Source organism: Puma concolor, chromosome A1 (genome assembly GCF_028749965.1).
Source record: "Puma concolor isolate L17-30 chromosome A1, mPumCon1.1.hap2, whole genome shotgun sequence".
Taxonomy (NCBI): domain Eukaryota; kingdom Metazoa; phylum Chordata; class Mammalia; order Carnivora; family Felidae; genus Puma; species Puma concolor.
Window position 1 is genome coordinate 56,234,302 of NC_141667.1, and position 25,738 is coordinate 56,260,039.

Genomic DNA, 25,738 nt, shown 5'->3' on the forward strand with positions numbered 1-25,738 from the left:
AAGGGCAAAGGGAACCAATAAGAACATATAGCTCAGGATGCTTCCTATCCCGTAAGTGATAAAGTTCATTTCTGGCTCAGGAGTCTCCAATCTTCTGCCAACATCTGTGAAACTGTGACAGGTTAATTGTTAATTCAAAAGTAGGAGAAAGCCTCAGCCTCTTCATAGTTCATGATAATCTGTAGAATAATTTCCTATTGGAATTGTGGTGCCAAAGTTTACATGGACTGTAAATACATTTTAATAATTATATTAACATTAACATATATGAGAGTACTTGTTTCTTTCTCTAATCTCACTAACAAATTGTTACCCATCTTTTGATATTTGCCAGTTTGCTAAACGAAAATGCTATGTTAGTGTATTTTTAATTTTAATTTCAATATCAGTGTATTTTTAATTTGAATTTTAATATCTTAGTGTATTTGTATTTCACAATGAAGGAGTCTAAATATTAATCCAGGTACTTAATAGCTGTTTATATATACTTTTCCATGAAATTGTCTATTTTTATCTTCCTGTTTTTTCTAATTTTTTAACTGATTATTTAAACCTCTTTAAGTATTAAGAGATTAGGCTACTGTGTATCACACTCATTATATATATTTCCCTCCAATTGTCATTTATCTGTTTACTTTAAGGTAACTTACTTTAAGATTACTTCATTTCTTATGAATGGAAATTTTAAAAATATTAAGTATACAAATTTATCCTTTTATAGGTCTCCTGGATTTATGTAATATTAGACCTTTCTTAGTCAAAGATTTTATAACAATTTTTTGCTGCTCTTTGTACTTATCTGCTTTGTATTTTTGTGCAGTTAGATTTTGATTCATCTATGGGACATTTTCAAACAAGGATTAAGATGTAGATCCATCTTATTTCTCTTTTGGATTAGGATATTTTTGGAACAAAGAATACCATGTTAGAAATCTTAATTGAGATTTGGAACAACAGAAAAAAAGGAATTTCCTCAAGAATAACTTAATCACACACTTGAGATAAACTATTCGCTGAATTTACTAAACCGTTAAATTAAACATTTCAACTAATTACCAACATACTATTGAATTGTAAGATTTGCTTTGGCCAGGAGGCCTTCTTCACAGAGGGAGGAGATGGGGACATATTCTCTAGTGAGGTCATTTTTCAGGACTGGTGTTTTGATCTGCTTCTCCATCCTCCCTCCCCCCCACCCTTCCTTCCCTCTCTTCCTTCCTTCCTTCCTTCCTTCCTTCCTTCCTTCCTGCCTTCCTGCCTTCCTGCCTTCCTGCCTTCCTGCCTTCTTTCCTTCCCTCCTTCCTGCCTTCCTTCCTTCCTTCCTTCCTGGCTGCCTGCCTTCCTTCCCTCTCTTCCTTCCTTCCTTCCTTCCTTCCTTCCTTCCTTCCTTCCTTCCTTCCCTCCCTCCCTCCCTCCCTCCCTCCCTCCCTCCCTCCCTCCCTCCTTTTTCATGAATATGGCAAATATCCCTCAAAGATGAATTATTACTATTTATTACAGTGATGTGCTTATTTTATGAACTTCCCTTTTTTTAATCTCTGAGATTCCTTCTTTGTTTTTCCATCTTCAGTATTTCATTACATTCCCTTGTACTTTGTCTATTTTCTTTATTGTGTGTTTTACAGATGTCTACACTCTGCATAGCCCTTTACTGCTGCTACTTTTCAGACGACCTTTCTCATCTTCTACTTTCTGGGCTTTTCTTACACTCCTGGTTCATTCCTTAAATAAATATTTCCCTAAAACTTGCTAGGTTATTTCCTCAGAAAAAAGACTGCAAGTAATCTTAGGCTTTATCCTCTTTTTTTTTTTTTTTTTCTAATGGGTTAATTTTATTGTTGTTTGTTTGCTTGTTCGTGTTTAATGTTTGTAACTCATCTGCCCTCAGCCATTTACAACCATATTTATTTTGTAAATATGGAAAAGACTGAAGTTTTTGGCAAAAAGGGAACTTTCTGTATTCTTCATAAGTCATTTTCTTTTTCCATTTATCTCTATTTAATTAATTCTATTTAATTTTAATTTATCTCTAATTAATATGTTTATATATGTTTACTTAGATTATGGTTAGTTTCATTTTTCCTTTCTCAGAAATGCAATACAAGCTTAACTCTAGATATTATTACCTCTAGCACTTTTAATCATTCTGCTCATTCTTTTCTGAGCTCTGTCTCTATAACAGTGCTTTTATTAATAACTTTAACATATATACTTATGTACTATTCAAATGTATAGTCTTTATTTCAAGACAGATAAGCATTTTCTCTTTTCTTTAAAAAAATTTTTTTTTCAACGTTTATTTATTTTTGGGACAGAGAGAGACAGAGCATGAACGGGGGAGGAGCAGAGAGAGAGGGAGACACAGAATCGGAAACAGGCTCCAGGCTCTGAGCCATCAGCCCAGAGCCTGATGCGGGGCTCGAACTCACGGACCGTGAGATCGTGACCTGGCTGAAGTCGGACGCTTAACCGACTGCGCCACCCAGGCGCCCCAGCATTTTCTCTTTTCTTAACAGCAGTCCAGTGATCTCATTCCTAATCTATCTCATTCATCTGCTCAGGTCAAATAAGCCATTTTCCCTCATTATTATTGACTCTGATGATAATTAATCAAAATATAAAATTTCATTTTCTTAAAGCTTATCTCTATATTTCCTTTCATTTTTCATTCTCTACAAATCTATAGGGCTATGTAGAAAACAATATGCATAAGTAGTGAGCATATGTGCTAAGTACACATCTGTCATGTGAGTAACTCTTGGCTCCATGGAATTGCACTGTCACCATCAGAAAAACAATAGTTTGACCAGATCTTTCGGTTTTGACACTCTAATCTAGAACCCCACCATTCGTCATCAGGGCCCCCTGACCAGGTGTGCAAGCTGTATGGTACACAATAGCATGAGTATACATCATAGATAATGAGAAAATGTTGCCAGAGGGTATTATTTGGTTAATTTAAGGATAAAATATGTTACACAAGTTTCCAATGGATGGAATGGTTATCTTGAGGATGGTTATATTTCCCAAATAAACACAAACGCTCCATACAATGCTGCTTATCTTGGGCAAGGTGAGTGGATGCATGCACATATTCACCAAAGTTCATTCTTGTATACCATGCAGGTGTTCTTAGCACCACATCAGTATCTCAAGGCTTTATCCCTGGTGAAGCCTCTGAGAGTAGGAAAGGCGAATGGAACACACATTCAAAGGACTGGGTGGGGGTGAGATGTCTCTGAGTGCCCAGGGCCAGCTCTTGGGTCAACTGGCAGGGATGTCTTTAAATGACCTTTCCCAACAATGAGTTTATTTGTTTTTTTTTTTTGTTGTTGTTGTTTCTTCCCCTAGCTGGAATGGTACCTGGTATATGGAGGTTGAGGAAATACATACTAAAAAAACAAACAAACAAAAAAGTCAGCAACAACAACAACAAAAAACAAACAAACAAAAAACAGGGATTCTCAACCTTGGCAATATTGACAATTTGGGCCAGATCATTCTTTTGGTGGTGGTGGTATCCTGTACACTGTAGGAAGTTTAATAGCATCCCTAGATGCCTGTACATCCCTGGTACATGGCAACCACAAACATCTCCAACCATGGCCAAGTATCCACTGTGAACAAAACTCCCCAATGAGGAAGAGGTATATGATGAACTTACCTGGGTAGTACTGATACTTTGTTGCTACTATGTAGCTATAATGTTTCTCCTACTTCAGATACATTCTGCCCTCCAGTGTCTTTTTTTCTCATCAGTACCAGCCACTAATAATGTTACAATGAAATTGTTCAATCATTAGAAAAAAATACTGGTCTGATATTTTCAAAGCAGACTTAAAAAAAAAATAACTATTGATTTTCTCCCTCTGAAGCTTACCATTTACTTAAGAAAACCCATCATGGCTATTAATTTTCTTCAAAATTTATAAATGTTTGACCCTTTCATACCATGTCAAGGCTTTGAACTTTCAAAACTTCTCACTTGGCTATTAATGGTTTAATATAACTGAAAGAGATCCTTCTCTAATCTTCATCCTCCCTACCCCATGTTTGAAGTTTCAGTACCTTCATTGTCACAGAAAAACTAACTTCTCTTAGCTCATTTCCACTTGCTTATTGACTCTGCCTTATGTCTGGTATGGTATTTCCTTGTGTCCTTTGCTCAAGTGGCAAGAAGATGTGCCTAGAATGGGCTTGTGGCTGACTGTGGTGATTCTGCTGTGTCAACCTTGGTCCTGGGGGAGCAGGGAAAGTTAACTGGTCCCCTATCTGAATTGTTGAATTTATTGGCATTGAGAAATTAATTATATTCCCTTATTCCTTTAAAACTGTAGAATCTGTGGTGATGCCATTCTTCTTATTGCTGATACTACTAATTAGTATCATCTCCCTTTTTCCTTGATTACTCTAAAGATTTATTAATTTTATTGATCTTTCAAAGAACTGGCTTTTGGTTTTATTGATTTTTCTATATGCTATTCTGATTTCTTTTTTTTTTTTCCACTTCATTTATTTTTGGGAAAGAGAGTGAGTAGGGAAGAGGCAGCGAGAGAGAGAGAGGTGGCAGGGGGGGGGGTAGAGAGAGAGAATGTCAAGCAGGCTCGATGCTGTCAGCACAGAGCCCAATGCAGGGCTGTAACTCACAAACCATGAGATCATGACATGAGCCAAAACCAAGAGTTGGACACCTAACCCACTGAGCCACCCAGCAGGCACCCTTATACTTTTCTGATTTCTGTTTTATTGTTTTCTCCTTTAATCTTCATTAATTTCTTTTTGGGAGGTAATTTTTTCTTCTTCCTTTTTTTTTGTTTTGTTTAGTTTCTTAAGTTTGAAATCAGTGTTATTTGAGACCTTTCTTTTTTTTCCTAACACAGGTGGTTAGTCTTATCAGCTTCCCTCTAAGAACTGTTTTTAACTGCATTCCATATATTTTAATATGCTGTGCTTTTATTTTTATTCAAATTATTTTCCAGTTTCTCTTTTGATTTCTTCTTTGATGGATTTCTTCTTTTATAGAAATGTATTATTTAGTTTTGACATATTTGGGGATTGTGTAAATATGTTTTTAATTGTCGATTTCTAATTGAATTCTGTAGTAGTCAGTGAACATACTTTGTCGTATTCAAATCCTTTTAAATTTATTATCCAGGACTGAGGCAAGACTTCTGATACTCTGCTCAGTGCCTCATTAATTATGAGGTTTTCCACTATGGCTGGAAAGGTATTCTTCCTAACCTGTGAAATTTCCAGAGTTCTCTCTTATGTAATTCCTGTACTCTCCCTTGTAAACTCTAGCTACCTTGGTCTTCCCAAACTCTCAACTTCATGTCTTGTATTGTATGTAGACAGTCAGAATTAGAAACAACAGAAGATCATTGAACAGCTCTCGTGATTCAACTTCTTTACCCATCCCGATGTCATGGCCTGAGAACTTCAAGTAGTACATGCTGGTACAATTGTATGGCTAAGTTCTTTTACTCTTTGGTCTCAAGGATTACTGTGCTCTGTTTCCTGCTGTCCAGTGTCTTCAAAATAATCTTAAAATACATTTTGTCTAACGTTGTTGTTTGTTTCAGGATGGAGAGTCCCTGTCCAGTTTCTGTTACTCCATCTTTATTGAAAGACCTCAGAACATTTTTAAATTTACAAACATGGAAAGTGTGCCATCTTTAACTGTGTATGCCATTCTGACCCTAAAGTCATCGATGCTAGTGTTAATTGACCATTGAAAGACTCATATGTCTCCTTCAAATTAATCATCCATTTCTCATCCATTTGTCTAGACTTTTCTATCTAGTTTTATGACTCTAACTCTTTAGGGTTTAAATCACCCCCTATATCGTTTGTGAAACTCCTATCAATAATATGCATTAAAATAATATGCTAATTTTGTGTGAAATTGTAGTGGACATATATGGGAGTGTCTACTTCACTGGTTTTTTTCCTCCAAAGTCACTTCTGTAACTTGAAAGATTGTGGCTGTTTTTACAAAATCTCCTCCTATGTCTATGTCTGACTGAACCAATGGTGTTTGACTCAAAAACAGCAACATTAATTGTATGTCAGGAATTTGGCATTTGGGGTTTACTAGTAGTCAGTTATTCTTATGGGTGGACTGTAGTCCAGCAGGCAACCGAAAAAGGTCAGAATGTCAGTGGGGAAAGAGAAAGATGGATGTGAGAGAGAGGGGAGAGAAGTGAGAGAGTATAATGGAATAGAACAGAGGACAAAAAAAGGAAGGAGAGGGAAGAAGGAGGGACAGAGAGTCTAAAAATTAGAGTATCAAGTAGTTGCACAAAGAGAATACGAGGTTTGAGGAGTGCCTTCATCGTGATTGTCACACCTTCCCTGGTTTCCTTGAAACATCCTGAAACCCTCATACAATGTTTTCCTCTCTTGTTTAAGGTCAATCCTATTAACCATAGCCAGTGAGTCCTCCCGAGTATAGGGATTTAAATTAATTATTACAACTTTCACTGAATTCGGGAAAACCATTATCTGGAAAGGTACGGAGATAGTGCCAAGATAGTGCCAGACTATAGGTAGACAATTGAAATTAGACAGTATCTAAGAAAGGTTTGGAAGATACTAAGATCCTTGAAATTTAAGAGAGATTTCCCTATGTTGGGAGGATAAAGAAAGTCATCCCAGGAACAGGAAATATCATGAATAGCGACATGGAGTTAAAACATGACAGGAGAGGAAGAAGCAGTGTTTAACTAGTTTCATTGGAATATATATATTGTGGATGAACTTGTGTATTTTGTGATATACAAAGGAAGCCTTCAGATTTCAGATTCTGGTGTTGGACTTGATGTGATGGGCATCGCTAGGAGTGGCACATTTTCCCCCACTTGTTTTTAAACAATAACATGATGAAGTATGTTTCAAGGAAGAGCAGTCTGGTAAGAAAGCACTGGATTGATTAAAGAGCCTAGAGCCCAGATGGAATAGATGGATTAGGAGGCTGTATCAATTTAGGGGCATTTAGCTTTAAGTCACGGAAAAGCCTAACTGTGGTGGCTTAACGGAAGAGAAAGAGAGAGAGAAAGAATTTATCAGATCATGTAACTAAAACATCCATGGATAAGGCTGAATTCAGAAAACAACTGTGTTAGGGGCTCAGATAATGTCATTAGAACTGAATTTTCTCTGGTATATATTCCACCTGTGCTGCCTACCTCAACAGCTGCACATAGTCACATCTGTCAGTTCCATACTCTACTCTCTTGGTGTAAAGGTGTCTAAAGAAGCCCCAGCATCAATTTGTCTAAAGTTCATGTCTGGCAGTAAAAATGGATACCTTGCTGGACTCATTCCCAAATTCATGGGCTTTATTCTGATTGGCCACCATAGATCATGGACTCCTCCCAGAATATCTACTGTCGTCAGGAGGATACAGTGCTTTGTTCACATCTGGGCCATGTAAAATAAGAAAGTAGAATGTTTAACTTTCATTTGTTGCCCAATGTTAGTTTATCCCAAAGCCTCTTTTCATACATGATTTAATGTTTTGTGATGAGGGAAAGCAATACCATTTGTAAGATGGAAATAATCACTTACTGAATTTTAAGTCAAAAATATATTTAAAAGACACAATTTCAGGTTTAAGATTTTTAGTATAGTTTTATTATTAAGTATTCCAGAACACACTGCATTGACAAATTTCTTCTTACCGTGAACTTTCACAACACATATAACCTCTTGAAGTCGCGAGTTTATAATGGAAATGCTGATGCTCCTTTAACTCTGTTAAAGTGAACTGTGCTGCTGTGATAAGAGGAAAATGCATGTTTGCGTTTGGACAACTCATCATCTTTCCAAATCATGATTAGTTGGTGGCAGGACAATATAACACCAAATCATATGCAAAGATAGCCCGGATTTGAAATATGAATCTTTTGCCAGTGTAAGAGATGAAGATGACAGTTGTAATCTCTTCAGATTCATAATTTACTAAGTTGTAGGCAGGTTAGCAGTGATGGAACATCCCTGGGCAGGGTGTTAGCAATTTTAAGATCATCTTATTGCATTACACAAATGGGAAGTTTAAAAGTTTGGGGCTGTCCTTATCCCTACCTTGAGCAACTCTTGGGGACACGCTAGCTCTAGAAATGAAATGTGTATATACATGGACATGCATATTGCTGTAGCTTATCCTCTTGTGTATTACATACTAAACAGTGGATTGTTTATGGTATGAAAAGTATTGTGTTATTGTGAGGATGTAAAACACTATGGGCAAATAACTATGGGTTTTGCTATCAAATAATGAAATGACATTTGTTATTGCCTCTGTAGTCAACAGAGAACATTTTCCGATGAAGTTATTCAGGTTATAGTAGGGGGCTAAAAGGCTGAACTCATTCCCTATAACAACTAGGAATTTGTTGTGATCTAACATAGCAAGGATTGTTTTCCATTCATAGCCATCAAGGAACAGTGCATGAAGACAGCTCAACAATATAAGTGAAGAAATTTTCAATGATGGCTTTGCTTAGGCTTCTGCTGTATTATCATCTAGAGAAAGTATTGTCAAATTGATGTAGCTTAGGACATGGCAGAAGGAATATCCTTGGAAATATCAAGGGATATTTCCTTTTACCTCAGATTCTTTCTCTTTTACCATATTCCTTATTCTCATGCAACTATAATTAACTTATATATATTATACTATATTATAAATATAATATATACTATATTACATACTATATTATCAATATAATATATATTATATATTTTATGTGTTCTATATATGTGTATATGTGTGTGCATAAATATGTATGTATATGTATATATATATATAATTTATGTATATGTATAATGTATGTATAATGTGTATGTATATGTATGTATGTATATGTATAATGTGTGTTTGTATAGATATAGATACAGATATAGATATAGATATAGATATAGATAGATATAATTCAGTTTATTTAGACTTAAAAACACATCAGTTCATTCATTTCTCTTAACCCTGATCCCTCAACTCTGTGAAGTACCAACCTTCCCCCTTTATCTATTAACTTGTGTGTTTTTCTTTTAATTTTTAAATTTTTATTTTTTTACAATTTGGCTTATAAGAGATCATACAGTATTTGTCTTTCTCTGCTTTTTTGTTTTGTTGTTATTTTACATCGATACTTCTCTTTCTATATTTCTGACTCTCTTGCAACTATAATTCTTAAGTGTGATTATATGATGAATCAAAGTTTAGCACTCTTAGCTTATACCCACTTTGAAAGCTTACATGAAAGATTTACCACTGTTAAAAATAAACTAAAGCATGAGATGCCTGGATGGCTCCATTAGTTAAGTGTCTGACTCTTGATTTCAGCTCAGTTCTTGATCTCATGGCTTGTGAGGTGGCTCCTGGTGTCTACACTACAGCGTAGAGCCTGCTTGGGATCCTTCCCCCACCTCCCACTTGCATTCTCTCTCTCTCTCTCTCTCTCTCTCTCTCTCTCTCTCTCAAAATAAATAAATATCTTTTTAAAAAGATAAACTAAGATATGTTACATTTTTAAAGTACTTTTTTAAAGCAAAAATCTATTTGAAAAGGGCTGTGCCAAACTGGAAGTGATTAACAGCTCTCCATGGGCAGCTGCTCTGGGAGAGATTGCTATGGAGAGAAGATGGAAGTAAAGTAAGGAAATTATTGATTGACTATAGCTTAAAGCCAAGTTGACTGTAATTGGTTGTCTTTAGGTTTAAATTTTATGACCTGGAGGCATTTATAGGCTTAGATTTTTATTTATTTATTTGCTTACTTACTTATTTTTTAAAGCCATCACAGCATTAGAGCTACTGGTCTAATGGCTTCCTTGTTTAATGAATTTAACCCCATTCACTGGGGAGACTCCCTCTCCAAACCTCCATTGTTCCATAACTATAGCCCCTAGGTGTCTGGAGGAATATAAGTATAATAGATAAATATCAATTTGCTTAGAAATTTAGAAAGTGTGATTGATTATCCTCATGACATTACTTCATCCTATGGAAATAAAATCAATATTTAACATCATGTCTGACCCAACAATAGAGATTTTCACAAATATGTGTGATTCACACATGCACGATTTGTGTTAGACTCATTCCTTCTATCTAAACACCTATCTAAACTTTCACATGCCTATTGAAAATACAATTCACTGTGGATAAAAATGAAACCAGGTGAAGCACAGAGACTCCAGCTAAGATCTGGTAATTGATAGATCCATTATTTGGAATTTCTTGATTGGCCTTTTCAAAACAGGGATCAGAGGAATTGGGATGACATTCTGTGAGGTACTATCTCATCTTAAAGTGGTCTTTTCCAAAAGCTTTGCGATGAAGAGTTAGTCTGTTTGTATTTCTCTTGCTTGAGTGCAGGGAAATAGATCATAAGAGAAATTGGTTATGGGTAAGACTAAGGTATCTCTAACATCATGAAGAGATTGGAGTTTCTGGTGGTAGATAAAACAGTCAGAAAAGTTACCCCTGTTAGCAATAGCCTGGGAGATTCAGATCATAGCATTATTGTTCTAAGCCAATACTAGAGTAAAAAAAAAGAAGAAAAGTGTTTCGTGTTTAGTTAAAGTAGGAAGCCTTAAACCTTTTTTTTTTTTTTTTATGTTTATTTTTGAAAGAGAGAGAGAGAGCGCGCGCGCAATCAGGGGAGGGGCAGAAAGGGATGAAGACACAGAATCCAAAGTAGGATCCAAGTTCTGAGCTGTCAGCACAAAGCCCAACATGTGGCTCTAACTCACGAGCTGTGAGAATGTGACCTGAGCTGAAGTTGGATGCTTAACCTGACTAAGCCACCCACATGCCCCTAAATTAGGATGTCTTGATCCATTGTTTTGGGAGGAGGCAGTCTACCTCAAAATTAGCTACTTTTCTTCTTTATAAATTTGATTTGGAAGTCACCAAGATCTGCACAGGACCATATGTCAGGCACAGCTTCCTTCAGCTGTGAGATAAGTACTCAAGGCTCAAGTCCCTAAAGTCTGGCTGCCGTCTGGGTATTGAGGAGGACCTGGTATAGTACCTTCCAGGGAGATTCAAGGGCAGTCTTTGTTCTTAGTGCTTCCAAATCCGAAGGATGAGAGAAAATTGGAAATGTTAGTTTAGAAAATCATAGATAGTTAAGGAAACTGGAGTACAGATCCAGTCTGGTTTACAGGTATTGTAACACAACATCAAAGAAAATTCATAGGATTAAAATCTAGCATGAACCAAAGTGAAAACATAGTTTTTCTCTCTCCACATATATTCATTTTTTACCAAATATAGTCACAATAAAACTAATTTGTTTGCATTAAATTTGGCCTGATTATTCACATAAGTATAGCAAAAATAGTTACTGACCATGTAAACTCTTTCTAAGACTCCTTTGCTGGAATTTTCCATAAGGAGTCTCAGGATGAACACTTAAAGCCTCTAAGGACAGAAAACCAAGCCAAAGATTGGTCATCAGATTTACCTGCATTACCATTTCTGTCAAAGCCTTGGTAATGCAGCCAATGTTTCCACTTCTGTCCTTCTACAAGGCGAGCTATTATTGAACTTATGCAAATAACTAACTGTATTGCCAAGAAAAGAATACTCAAAAGTATTCTGGAGGGTTCAGAGAGAAAAAGGAAATGTTTTCATCTTTCTTTACAAGAATATACTTTATCAAATTGCTGTAAGTCCTAGATAGCTTAAGGAAAGGGTTTCCTTCAATCTGAAAACAAAAACAAAAACAAAACCCCCCAAACCAAAGCATCAAGGAATCTGCAGTGTTCAAACTAAGAGTCATAAAAATTATAATCAGCCTCCTTAGTTCATTCAGTCCCATGTGATATTTTATTTGCTTGAATACACTTTTTCCACTAGTTCTGGAATTTCTTATACACTTAAGTTTTATGATATTAAAGTTATCAGAAACGTGAGTTTGCTGAACGTCTTTTCCATGAATTTCCTTAAAATGAATCATTTTTGCAAGAACACTGTTGTAAAAGCATCAGAATAAAACAATAATGATCTATGAAAGACTTAAAGATGCTCATTGTTAAAGATCTGATGAGAGTTCATTATAATGAAATTGACAAGGAAATTTGGTTATTTCTGTAACATGCAACACTTTAAGATAATAATGAGAATTATGACTGACAACATTATGCTGGGACATATCAGATCTGTGAGAATTTCACAGAAGAATTTTTAGAGCACTTATACCACATATCTACAGAAATGCAACAAAAGGAGGGCTTAGTATTTTTATTTTATGGTGTTTCTCATGTAATTTAACTCAAATTAGCCCAATTAGTTTAACATCTCCCTTTTCGTAAGAAGAGAATATCTATTTTTGGGGATGTCCCAGGCACTCTTTGGAAATCTCAAAGCCAGTTCAAGGTGAAAGAAGAGTTCATTTAGAATTTCATTTGGGGAAGTTTGTTATAAATATCAAAAGATTTTAAAACCCTTGGTCAAATAGGAGCCTGGTTAACTGTGAAACAATATGTAGTTACTCATTTAACTGTAGTGACAACTAAAGACTCCATGGGAAAATATAGAAGGTTGCATGGTTCTGAGCAAAATGTAGCTCTTTTAATATGAAGAGTACTAGGTTTATAAATAATCAAACACCCGATAAAGACAGCAAACACAGGGCATTATTTTGATTAAAATATCACATAAAAGCTAAAGAAAACCTTTCTTTTTTGTTTTTTTGTTTTCTTTTGATCAGATGAATCATCTGTAAAAACTTGTCATTTCAGCAGATGAAAGAAAATTCAGATTTAGTTTTACATAAGTACAGCATTGATATTAAAGCTTATTTAAAAAGAAAACTTCAGGGGCGCCTGGGTGGCGCAGTCGGTTAAGCGTCCGACTTCAGCCAAGTCACGATCTCGCGGTCCGTGAGTTCGAGCCCCGCGTCGGGCTCTGGGCTGATGGCTCAGAGCCTGGAGCCTGTTTCCGATTCTGTGTCTCCCTCTCTCTCTGCCCCTCCCCCGTTCATGCTCTGTCTCTCTCTGTCCCAAAAATAAATAAAAAAAAAAAAATAAAAAAAAAAAAAGTTGAAAAAAAAAACAAAACTTCACATTCATTTACCTTTAATATGCATAAAATTCCTTTCCTAAGTTGCCTTTACACAAACTTGTTACAACTTCTTTATTACGTTTAGATTTTGTCCTATTTTTTTTTTCTTTTTAAACAACCAGTCTCACTTTAGAACAAAATGACATTTTCCCTCCCCCCCAAAAAAAAAAAAAAAATCTCTATTCTTATTTCAATGGACATTGGGTTGTTTTCATATCTTAGGTGTTGTAAATAATGTTGCAATAAACATAGAGGTGCATTTATCTTTTTGGATTAGTGTTTTCATTTTCTATGGGTAAATACCCAGTAGTGGAATCAGTGAGTCATAATTTTTTGAAGAACTTTCATACTGTTTTCCATAGTGGCTATACCAATTTGCATTTTCATCAACAGTGCATAAAGGTTCCTTTTACTCCATATCCTCACCAATACTTGTTATTTCTTAAGTTTTTCATCTTAGCCATTCTGACAAGTATAAAGTGATATCTCATTATGGTTTTAATTTGCATTTCTCTGATGATTAGTGGTGTTGAGCATCTTTTCATATGTCTGTTGTCCATCTGTATATCTTCTTTGGAAAAATGGCTATTCATGTCCTCTGCCCATTTTTTAAATTGGACTATTTGTTTTGGTGTTCAGCTGTATGAGCTATTTATATATTTTGGATTTTAACCCCTTATCCAATATATCATTTATAAATATCTTCCGCCATTCAGTAGGTAGCCTTTTTGTTTTGTTGATGGTTTTGTTTGCTGTACAAAAGCTTTGTATTTTGCTATAGTCCTAGTAGTTTAATTTTGTCCCCCCCTCCACCATCTGAGGAGACGTATTTAGAAAAATATTCCTACAGTTGATGTCAAAGAAATTACTGCCCATGTGTTCTTTTAGGATTTTTATGATTTCACATTTTACATTTAAGCTTTTAATCCACTTTGAGTTTATTTTTGTGTATCTATAAGAAGATAGTCTAGTTTCATTCTTTTGTATGTAGCTGTTCTGTTTTACCAGTATCCTCTGTTGCAGAGGCTGTGTTCCCCCATTGTGTATTCTTGCCTCCTTTGTCATAGATTAATTGATGATTTAAGCGTGGATTTATTTCTAGATTCTCTATTCTATGTTTCTATGTCTATGTGTCCATTTGTGTGTGCCAGTACCATACTGTTTTGATTACTACATCTTTGTAGTATATCTTGAAATTTGGGATTATGATACCTCTACCTTTGTTCTTTTTCAACACTACTTTGGTTATTTGGGGTCTTTGTGGTTTCTTACAAACTTAGGAAAATTTGTTCAAGTTCTGGGAAATATGTTGTTGGCATTTTAACAGTGATTGCATTAAATTTGTATATTGGCTTGGGTGGAAGGATATTTTAACAATATTGGTTTTTCCAATATGTGGGAATGGACTATCTTTCCATTTGTTTGTGTAATCTTTAATCTTTCATCAGTTTTATAGTTTCCAGAGTACAGGTCTTGCACATCTTTAGTTAAGTTTATTTCTAGGTATGTCATTATTTTTGATATAGTTATAAATGGGATTGTTTTCTTTATTTTTCTTCCTGCTATTTCATTATTAGTGTACAGATATGCATCAGATATCTATGTATTAATTTTGTATCCTTTGACTTTAAAATTCATTTATCAGTTCTAGTAGTTTTTTGGTGGAGATTTTAGGGTTTTACATGTATAGTATTATGCCATCTGTAAATTGTGACAGTTTAACTTTTCATTTATCAGTAGAAATACCCCTTATTTCTTGTTCTTGTGTCATCATTGCATATAGGACTTCCAGTGCTATGTTATATAAAAGTGGTGAGAGAAAACATGTTTGTCTTGCTCCTGGTCTTAGAGGAAAATCTCTGTTTTTCCCCATGGAGTATGAAGTCAGCTGTATGTTTTTCATGAAAGGTTTTTATTATGTTAAAGTATGTTGCCTTTAAACCTACTTCTTTGAAGGTTTTCATCATGTATGTACACTGTACTTCATCAGATACTTTTTCTGCATATATTGAAATGATTATGTTGTTTTTATCCTTATGTTGATGTGATGTATCACATTGATTGATTGAACCACCCTTGCAGTCCTGGAATAAATCCCACTTGATTGTGGGAAATGACTTTTTAGTGTACTGTTGGATTTACTTTGCTAATATTTTCCTGAGGATTTTTGCATGTATGTTCATCACAGATATTGGTCTGTAGTTATCTCTCTCTTTTTTAATATTTATTTGTTTTTGAGAGGGAGAGAGCACAGGCAGGGAGGGGCAGAGAGAGAGGGAGATAGAGGATCCCAAACAGGCTCTGTATTGACAGCAGAGAGACTGATGTGGGGCTTAAACTCACAAACTGTGAGATCATGAGCCGAAGTCAGATGCTTAACCAGCTGAACCACCCAGGTGCCCCAAGTTCATTTGTTCTCTCTCTCTCTCTCTCTCTCTCTCTCTCTCTCTCTCTCTCTCTCTCGTAATGTCTTTACCTGGTATTAGTATCAGGGTAATGATGGCCTTGTAGAATGAATTTGGAAGCTTTCCTTTCTCTTCTATTTTTTGGAATAATTTGAGAATCATAGGTATTAACCCTTCTTTAAATATTTGGTAGAATTCACCTGTGAAGCCATCTAATCCTGGACTTTTGTTTGTTGGGAGTTTTTTTATTACTGATTCAATTTCATTGCTAGTAGTTAGTCTGTTCAAATTTTCTATTTCTTCCTGATTCAGTTTTGGAAGGTTATGTGTTTCTAGGAATTTATCCATTTCCTTGGGTTGTTCCAATTTGTTAGTATATAATTTTTCAAAATATTTTCTCATACTCTTGTTTTTCTGTGTTGTGAGTTACTATTTCTCCTCCTTCATTTTCTATTTTATTTATTTGAGTCCTCTCTCTCTCTTTTTTCTTGTCTCTTGAGGTAGGCCTGTATTGCTATAAACCTCCTTCTAAGAACAAGTTTTGCTGCATCCCAAAGATTTGGATCATTGTGTTTTCATTTTTATTTGTCTGCATATATATTTTTTTAATTTCCTTTTTTATTTTTAGGTTGGCCCATTAATTAAAAAAAATTTTTTTAATGTTTATTTATTTTTGACATAGAGAGAGAGACACAGCGTGAGCAGGGGAGGGGCAGAGAGAGAGGGAGACACAGAATCTGAAGCAGTTTCCAGGCTCTGAGCTGTCAGCACAGAGCCCGACGTGGGGCTCAAACTCACAGACTGTGAGATCATGACCTGAGCCGAAGTCGGTCACTCAACTGACTGAGCCATACAGGCACCCTGGCCCATTCATTTTAGTAGCATGTTAATTAGCCTCTATGTATTTGTATTCTTTTGAGACTTTTTCTTGTGATTGATTTCTAGTTTCATACCATTCTGATTGGAAAAGATGCATGATAGGATTTCAGTCTTTTTGAGACTTGTTTTGTGGCCTCACATTGATCTTTTCTGGAGAATGTTCCATGTGCTCTTGAAAAGAATGTGTGTTCTCCTGTTTTAGGGTGGAATATTCTGAACATCTCTCTTAGGGTCATTTGGTCCAGTACGTCATTCAAAGCCACTGTTTTCTTGTTGATTTTCTATTTAGATGATCTATTCATTGATGTGAGATGTTAAAGTCCCCAATTATTATCATATTACACTCAGTTTCTTCTTTATATTTGTTTTTTTTTTTTTTTTTTAATTTTTTTTTTTCAACGTTTATTTATTTTTGGGACAGAGAGAGACAGAGCATGAACGGGCGAGGGGCAGAGAGAGAGGGAGACACAGAATCGGAAACAGGCCCCAGGCTCTGAGCCATCAGCCCAGAGCCCGACGCGGGGCTCGAACTCACGGACCGCGAGATCGTGACCTGGCTGAAGTCGGACGCTTAACCGACTGCGCCACCCAGGCGCCCCTCTTCTTTATATTTGTTAATAGTTGCTTTATGTATTGGGTTCTGTATGTTTGGTGCTTAAATATCTACAATTGTTATATCCTCTTGTTGGATTGGTCCTTTTATTATTGTATAGTTTCCTTCTTTGTCTCTTTTTAGTCTTTGATTTAAAGTGTATTTTGTCTGATGTAAGTATTGCTACTCTTGATTTCTTTCACCTTCATTTGCATGATAACTGTTTTTCTGTCCCTTCACTACAAATCTGCATGTGTCTTTAGGTCTGTAGTGAATCTATTATAGGTAGCATATAGAGTGGTCTTGTTTTTTTATGCATTCAGTCACCTTATGTCTTTTGATTAGAGCATTTAGTCCATTTGCATTTAATATAATTATTGATAGGTATGTAGCTATTGTCTTGTGTTATTTGTTTTTCAGTTTTCATAGTTCTTCTCTGTTCCTTTATCTTCTCTTACTCTCTTCCTTTGTGGTTTGATGGCTTTCTTTAGGGATATGCTTGGATTCCTTTTTCTTTGTTTTTTGTGTATTTGTTACAGATTATTTATCCATGGTTATCATTATGTTCATACACAATATCCTATGCATATAGCATTCTATTTTAAGTCGGTGGTTGCTTAAGTTTGAACCCATTCTAACAACACTAAAGTTTTACTCCTCCCACCACACATTTTATATATATATGATGTCATACTTTACATCCTTTTATTTTGTTAATCTCTTGAGTGATTTTTATAGGTATAATTGATTTTACTGCTTTTGTGCTTTAACGTTCATACTGGTTTTGTAAGTAATTAATATTTCTTTATTATGTTTGCATCTACCTGTGATTTTTTTCCCTTTAATAATTTTCTTACTCCTGATTATGGGATTATGGTCTTTTCTTTTGGCCCAAAGAATTCTCAACCTCTCATTCTCTTGAAAGTGTTGGCCTGATGAAGAAGAGATCCCCTGATGCCCTGTAGCACAATGTCCCCTGTTTACCAGAATCAGGTTCTTCAAGGGTATCTCCTGTATTTGTTGCTTGCACCTTACTGCTGTGGCCAAGCCTCATTTGCTTTCCATCCAGTTGACTGTGTTGGCCCCCTTTGGCTACTGAAGATGCACTGTCCAGGGTTTGGTTCCTATGTTGTGAAGGAGCCAATATGGGGGCTATTGTAGGCTTGTAGTTGGGTGGTATGAGTGTCAGACCAGATACCTGCCTTCAGCTTGTCTGCTGGTATGCACACTCTAAACTGCAGTGTGCCCTCCTTGCCTGTCTTCTGAGAGGCTTTTGTTGGTGGGCAAGGCTGGCAGTTAGACCAGATGCCTGCCTTAAATCTATCTGCCGGGGCTGCAGTCATACTGGTGTGGGTGGTTATCTTTCCCTCTTCTCAGGGCACAAGTCACTTTAGAATGGTGCTGGTCCTTGCCAGAGCTGCTTGCAGGATGTGTCAAGGTAAGAGCTGCTTTGGAGGGATGTTTGTTCAATGGGGCAGGTTGGATGGGGCAGATTTTCAGACCATTGGGATAGAGTACACACTGTTAGCAAGATAGGTGGAGGGTGTGCTGCTTCCTGAAAATGTTAGGTTATTGGAGGGAGGGGGGGACTAGATAAACAGTGCCCCCCAGCTCTTCGTTCTTGGAGAAGTTTTCTAAAGATACCTATCTCTTCAACACACATTCTGAGATTAGTAAATAAACCTCCATCACCTGTACCCCAGGTGCTTTTCATACTGTTGGTTCTATACTGTATCTCACTGGTGTTGTTTATTATGCTGGCTCAATCAGGGCAAGGACTATAACTCTCTAGCTCTCTGAGCTAAGCCCACTGATTTTTAAAGTACCCAGAGGTAAGTTTCACTGTTTGTAAAAATATGTAAAGTTAAATCCCACTGATTTTCAAATTTTTTTTTAACATTTATTTATTTTTGAGACACAGAGAGACAGAGCATGAACGGGGGAGGGGCAGAGAGAGAGGGAGACACAGACCAAAACAGGCTCCAGGCTCTGAGCTGTCAGCACAGAGCCCGACACAGGGCTCGAACTCATGGACTGAGAGATCATGACCTGAGCCGAAGTCGGACCCTTAACTGACTGAGCCACCCAGGCACCCCATGATTTTCAAATCCAAATATCATTGGGACTTGTCTTCTCAGTGTAGGTTCCCCATGCCTAAGGTGCCTAATGTGGGGTTTGTTTCACTCCCTCTTCTGTGCTCCCTCCCTTTTCTGGTTAATCTTTCTGGGGGTTTGGTTCCAGATCACATTTGTGCCTCTCCTACCCTTTCTGGTATGGCTCCCTCTCTATAGTTAACTGTGGAAAGTCTGTTCTGTCAGTCTTTGGGTTACTTTCTTAGTTTCACTGATGCAAGTTGTTATCTGGGTTGTCCATGGGCAAGATGAGCTTAGAATCCTTCTACTCTGCCATCTTCCTCTTCCCAATCCCATTTATTAGAATTTTTTACATCTTAGATACCTTAATTTTTAGTGAAAACTAAGAATTAACTATCAACTATTTGTTTTACCAAAATTCTTTAGATTGGCAAATTTATAACTTGTTTTTTTTTTTCATTTTTCATTGTAGTATTAAGAAATCTAAGTATCTTTGAGTTTCTCTGTAATAAGCAGCTCAAAGTAGATAAACCCATGTTCAGTAATTAATGTTATATCTTATTTGGAAATGAACTGGATATTTAATGACTATCCATCATCTAACTTACTTAGTAAATAAATGGTTTTAAGTTAACAAAAATATTTAGGGAAATGATTTAAATAGACATAGTTATTGTTGAAAAGTTTATTTATAAACTTTTATCTTGTGTCTGTTTAATTCTCTTGTGCATAGTAATTATGTCTAGATTAGTCCTGTGAATTTCATGACATACCAAACAGCTAACCATTATCTTATCTTTTGGCTGACAAATTCTATAAGATATGACATGAACTCACTTGACCTTTAATTAGCCTAGGTAGAATCACAGTATTATATTTAATGCCAATAACTCTAAAGACATGTTGGTTTTAATTAAAACCCACAAACGCAAACCAGTTTTAATATCAAATATTTTCCCAGATCTTGCAACCTGAAATTCACATGGATTAAGTTTCTATCATATGCCTCAGAATTTAATTTATATAAGCATTTTTCTTTAAGCCAATTAAACAGAGCTCTTTTACAAATTAATTTTGGCATTACTATCCAGAAGTGGACAATGTCACACATCTACAAAACACACACATACACACACGTGTGTGCACACACATGCACACGCACAAGTGAACATATATACAGATGTAGAGAATTTGTAGCTTCCATTTTAAATTACTGCAATGAATTAGGTATACTAATACACAACTCATTAGTTATAGGACAAGTTGGATCTATTAAAGTGACCTATCCTTCTTTATTTCTGCTTCTGATAAGAATTACCTCCCTGCAATTTGCATATCAAAGAGATGGTCTGAATAAGCATTCTGGAGGGGACCCCAGGTAGACCTTTTACATCTTAAAGGCACAGGGGGAAAAAATGCAAGTTTCTTTAAGATTTGGGTTCCCTAAGGACAATATTTTGAGATGAATAGACGAAGTTTGGGATTGGTAAGAAAGATTGGTGGACTTTGAATTGTTTCAGGAGCCACACCAGTGATCTTGAAAATACTTCATTTGGAAAACAAAGACATCTATTTTTAATTGCTCAAAAACGGGTTGCCATCTAACTAATATCAAAGGACTGACACACTCATCCACTGATGTTAGAATGTTTTTCTTTCCCTCTGGGTACATTTAGAGGAGAAGGCCTTAAAAACATTCCTATGAGGTGCTGAATATCATATTACAATCTGACCAAATTTCTGGTCATAATTTTGCTAAATAATTTTAAATATCTCAGGGGTGCCTGCATGGCTCAGTCACTTAAGTGTCTGACTTCAGCTCAGGTCATGATCTCACAGTCCGTGAGTTCAAGCCCTGCATCAGGCCCTGTGCTGACAGCTCAGAGGCTGGAGCCTGCTTCGGATTCTGTGTCTTCCTCTCTCTCTGCCCCTCCTCTGCTCATGCTCTGTCTCTCTCACTCTCAAAAATGAATAAATGTTTAAATAAATAAATAAATAAATAAATAAATAAATAAATAAATATCTTGTCAGATTTCAGTCAGGAGAAACTGTTAATATTTTTGGCAGCCTTAAACAACACCATGGATCCAAAAGACTTCCTTAAGAGGGTGCAAAAAATGAGCTTCCTAAGACCTAGAGTCACTCCCTAAGATAGCCGCAAGAATCAATAACCTGCAAGTCCCAGGCAGGCAGAAAGCAAGCAAAATTTGTAAAATGCAACAAACAAGAAGGCAATAGCTATCCCTGAAAGAGAAAGGTTCAATAGCCAATTGGTCTGGATTTGGTTAGGGACAATATGAAATTGTCCCTCTCTTGACTGGGCTCAGGAGATAATCCGTTTACCAAAACTTTTGAGGATCCTCCCTGGGTTAAAGAGATTCTTTAAGTATGACCATTAGTTTGGCCTTTGACAAAGAGAAAAGGTACCTGAGGATTGCCTGAGGCTTCGGGTTGAGTTACTTTAAAAGGTAACTGTTTAATAGACTCTTTAGAGTGGAAAGGCAATTCAGACAAAGGATTACTAGAATGAGTACTCAAAGGAAGATGGAGGGGAAGAGTAGGAGTTACTGCAGTCATAGCATCAGTCTTATAGTCTTTAGTGTTAGGTACCTTTTATCCCTTTAATTTTTCATTAGCCTTTTGCAAGGAATCTTTCAGTGAAACTATTTTGGAATTTTGAAACCTTTTGGATGCTTCTCCATGCCAATTAAACCTATTCTGGTTTATTTGTTTGTTTGTTTTAATTTTGGAGATGGAGCTTTGTAATCTAGTCTGAAGGAAAACAAGTTTTGGAGGTTGCAAGTTTCCCATAATGGCTCTTGAAGTTATAAATTTTCTTTAACCAAGATGGTTTACTCAATTAAAAATGTGCATGAGGAGGAACCAGAGTTTTCAAACATAAAATCAGCCAGAGTCCCTGAAGTGGGGCTCTACTGAGAGAATTTAGAAGCTTGGGTTCCCATTACTCAAAATTGGAGGTTCCGAAAAACAAATGAGTACTCACCAGAAAGGACTGAGCCTTCACAAAAACAGAAAGGACAAAGTCTTTAAACAGATCCTAAATAAAGACAAAACTCAAAATGCAAAGGTAGTGGAGCTCAAATCCAGGATAAAATTTATCCTCAAACTCCAGGATCAATAAGAAAACAGTGAACTCAGTAGGTTCAGTGGGTACTGGCGCCTATTTGTTCACCAGCCTCAGAGTTGTTGAGTGTCTTCCCTGGATCCGAATTCTTTGACACCAAGTGTTACTTGCCCTGAAGAATAAAACAGCCAATTATTTTTCCAGGAAGTAGGTTTATTCAGGAACAGCATAGAAATTGCAATTTGGGCCCATACAAGCTATGGCAAAGCATAGGAAATTCAGAGATCAAATAGGAATATTAATTTATAGATATAACGAAGTTGGAAGGGGCTACTTTGAACAGAAGTCCATTGGAGGAAAGAGAGAACTCAGAGTGGTGAGTTGTTTGCTGGCTTCTTTGTGGTGTTTTCTTATTGGCTGACTTGTTACTGGCCATGGAAAAATTCTTCCTGCTGAAGGAGCAAAGTAGATTTCTTCCTGTTCAGAGTGTAAGTTATTATCTCTTCTAGTTGGGGTCTGCAACTGGTGATGAGTTGCTAGGGAGTGAGAACTTGCCCTCTGGTCTCCTGACCCCATTTTAAATGAGGTTTCCTTCATACAGTTTCAAAAGGAGAAATGCAAGTTCATGAGGAATAATCTTCATCTATTAATGTTCCTTGTAGATCATGTCACACACTTTAGCACTGCCATACTCAACTTCAGATATTCCCAATTCTACACTTAGTTTGCATCTGAAGACTGGAAAAAAATAACTCTTCACTATTAACATACTACTGTTTACACTGTTGGTGTAATAGAGACATTACACTGAAATTTTTGTTGTTGTTTTTAACAAAGGCATTCTAAGTTACCTGGTAAGAAAGGCACAAATGAAAGAGAAGTGATTATGTGAATACATGCCCATTTGCAGCCATTCTGTTTCTCAGCCTCAGGCAGAAAATGGACAGGTGTGAAATATTGGAAGTTTTCTGTGGATTTTCTTTTCTTTTCTGAGAATGTATCTGTCACCACTTCTCTGGACACACTAACTTCCTTGGTATTCCTTAAGCACACCAAGTTCACCAATGCCTCAGATCCTTTGTTCTTCTCCTCTCTCTCTGGCTAAAATACTTCACCCCAGATATCAGCATTGCTTCCTTTCATTTTCAGTCAAATCTCTGCTTAAAGTTTATTTTATCAGTGAGCCCTTACTACTCTTTAGATATAGATGGTCAGAAAATAGGTAATATCCACACTTCTAGGTTTGAAAATCCAAAGGAAAATAATAAAAGTTACCAGTGATACTATAGACAAAAAGACTAAGTTTCAAGGGAAACAATTAGAATTGGGGACAAAAACGAGTTTTAAGATAAAACTTTTTGAGCAACAGGAAATCTAGTTTGTAGCCTAAGAGGTCAGAGTGGGAGATACAGATATGGAAGTTGTCACTGTACAGAACTGAGTTAAAACTCTTTAGGAATCAGTAGAGAGTAAACGAGGTATAAGAATCCAAAACAAACCTCAGAAAAATATGTAATGGGTAAAAGTTGAAAGAATGAAGAACCAGAGCGGAGGAGAAAAGGAAGGCAGCATGCACGGAAGGAACATTGAGATCCTGGAGACAAAATTAAAGAGCGTAGCTTCAAAAGATACTAGGGAGGAGAGTTTTAAGGAGAAAATGACTGACAACTAACTGTGTTAAATAATGGCTAAAAACTGCTCCTTAGATTTGCAAATTTGTAAGTCAATGGGAGACAGTGAATTTAATAGAAAATTAATTGATACCATCTGTTGGCAGTGAAGGTGGTTGGATGACTAAGTTGGAAAAAGTTACTATATCTGGAACAGTCTTAGCAGGAGTAAAGCTATAGGTAAGGTTGGGTATTATAAATTTGGAGTAAATTCATACAGACAAGGAATACAATTTTCTGTTGCAACATTCAAATGAGAAAAAAGAAGTGTTTGGGTTTACAAGGATGGAAGTTGATGTGAAAAACTCAAAAGACCAGAAGGCAAAGAATCAATAATTGTTATCGATTCATATACAATATGATTTTTTTAATAATATGATTCTTTAAAAAGTAAAAGAACTCAGAACATTTTTAGTTTTGTTTTGTACTTACAACTATGTTCCCAAGGCTAAGGACCACCTAAGTCAAATGCTGTTTATAGAGCTTACAATGCTGAGCACTGTGTTGGGTTTATATTAAGCACTTAGTATACAGATGTTTTCACTTGTAATATGGATGATGTTTATTGGAACAAATGTGATTGTATAGCTAATGTCTTTTTCCAGTGTTTTAGGTATCTACCTAAATATCTCAGGGTAATTAGTTTTTTAATGTATTATCAGAATCTAGGTGGATGAAGTCTAAATAGTGAATACATTACAAAAGAATCTGTCTCTCAATATTCAAATTTTTAATATCCTATGGCTAATAATAATAGTTATTATATTAAAAAATTATCTAGTGCTTTATTATGTGACAGGCCCTTTAAAAAAATTATTTACAGGGGCGCCTGGGTGGCGCAGTCGGTTAAGCGTCCGACTTCAGCCAGGTCACGATCTCGCGGTCCGTGAGTTCGAGCCCCGCGTCAGGCTCTGGGCTGATGGCTCAGAGCCTGGAGCCTGTTTCCGATTCTGTGTCTCCCTCTCTCTCTGCCCCTCCCCCGTTCATGCTCTGTCTCTCTCTGTCCCAAAAATAAATAAACGTTGAAAAAAAATTAAAAAAAAAATATTTACATTGTTTCATTTGATATATTCAAAACAACCCTGTGTATCCTCAGCTTAGAAATGAGAAAGCAGGTATAGATAAAATAAATTTTCTAAGGTCGGTCAGAAATGGATAAGCACAGATGATGTATCACATTTCATTATCAGATCACACACACACACACACACACACACACACACACACACACACACACTACCACCACACCCTGCAGCTGATAAAGATTTTGGATTGTTTGGACAATGAATACACTTTTAGTTTGGTGAGAAACTCTTTCATTATCCAGTGCTACAAGTTACTGGATGAATTTTTTTGCACACCAATAAGTTTTTTTTCTAATTTTATCTTTTTCTTATACTACCTTCTCAAATGCAGCTAGTTTTGAATTCTCCCTCCACTCTACAACTTCATTGGATAAACTTTCTTTCTTCCCATTCATCTCAGGTGATATTTTGCCACTATGCAATATGTGTCACTGTTTGTCCATCCTTCTACAGGATTTTTTTAAATAATTTATTTTTAAATTTACATCCAATTTAGTTAGCATATGGTGCAACAGTGATTTCAGCAATAGATTCCTTCATGCTCCTTAACCATTTAGCCCATCCCCCCTCTCACAACCCCTCCAGAAACCCTCTGTTTGTTCTCCATATTTATGAGTGTCTTCTGTTTTGTCCCCCTCCCTGTTTTTATATTATTTATGCTTCCTTTCCCTTATGTTCATCTGTTTTGTATCTTAAAGTCCTCCTATGAGTGAAGTCATATATTTGTCTTTCTCTGACTAATTTCACTTAGCATAATACCCTCTGGTTCCATCCACATTGTCGCAAATGGCAAGATTTCATTCTTTTTGATTGCCGAGTAATATTCCATTGTGTATATATACCACATCTTCTTTA

The 25,738-nt window shown here is 36.2% G+C and overlaps 1 long non-coding RNA gene and 1 pseudogene across 1 annotated transcript in view; one reads left to right on the forward strand and one right to left on the reverse strand.

Annotated features, from left to right (window-relative positions):
• The window catches only part of LOC147584173 (large ribosomal subunit protein eL20 pseudogene), a 98,001-nt pseudogene extending 79,708 nt beyond the window's left edge, over nucleotides 1-18,293 (reverse strand).
• The window catches only part of LOC147584172 (uncharacterized), a 437,695-nt gene that overhangs the window by 257,123 nt on the left and 154,834 nt on the right, over nucleotides 1-25,738 (forward strand). The gene's annotated exons all lie outside the window — the stretch shown is intronic.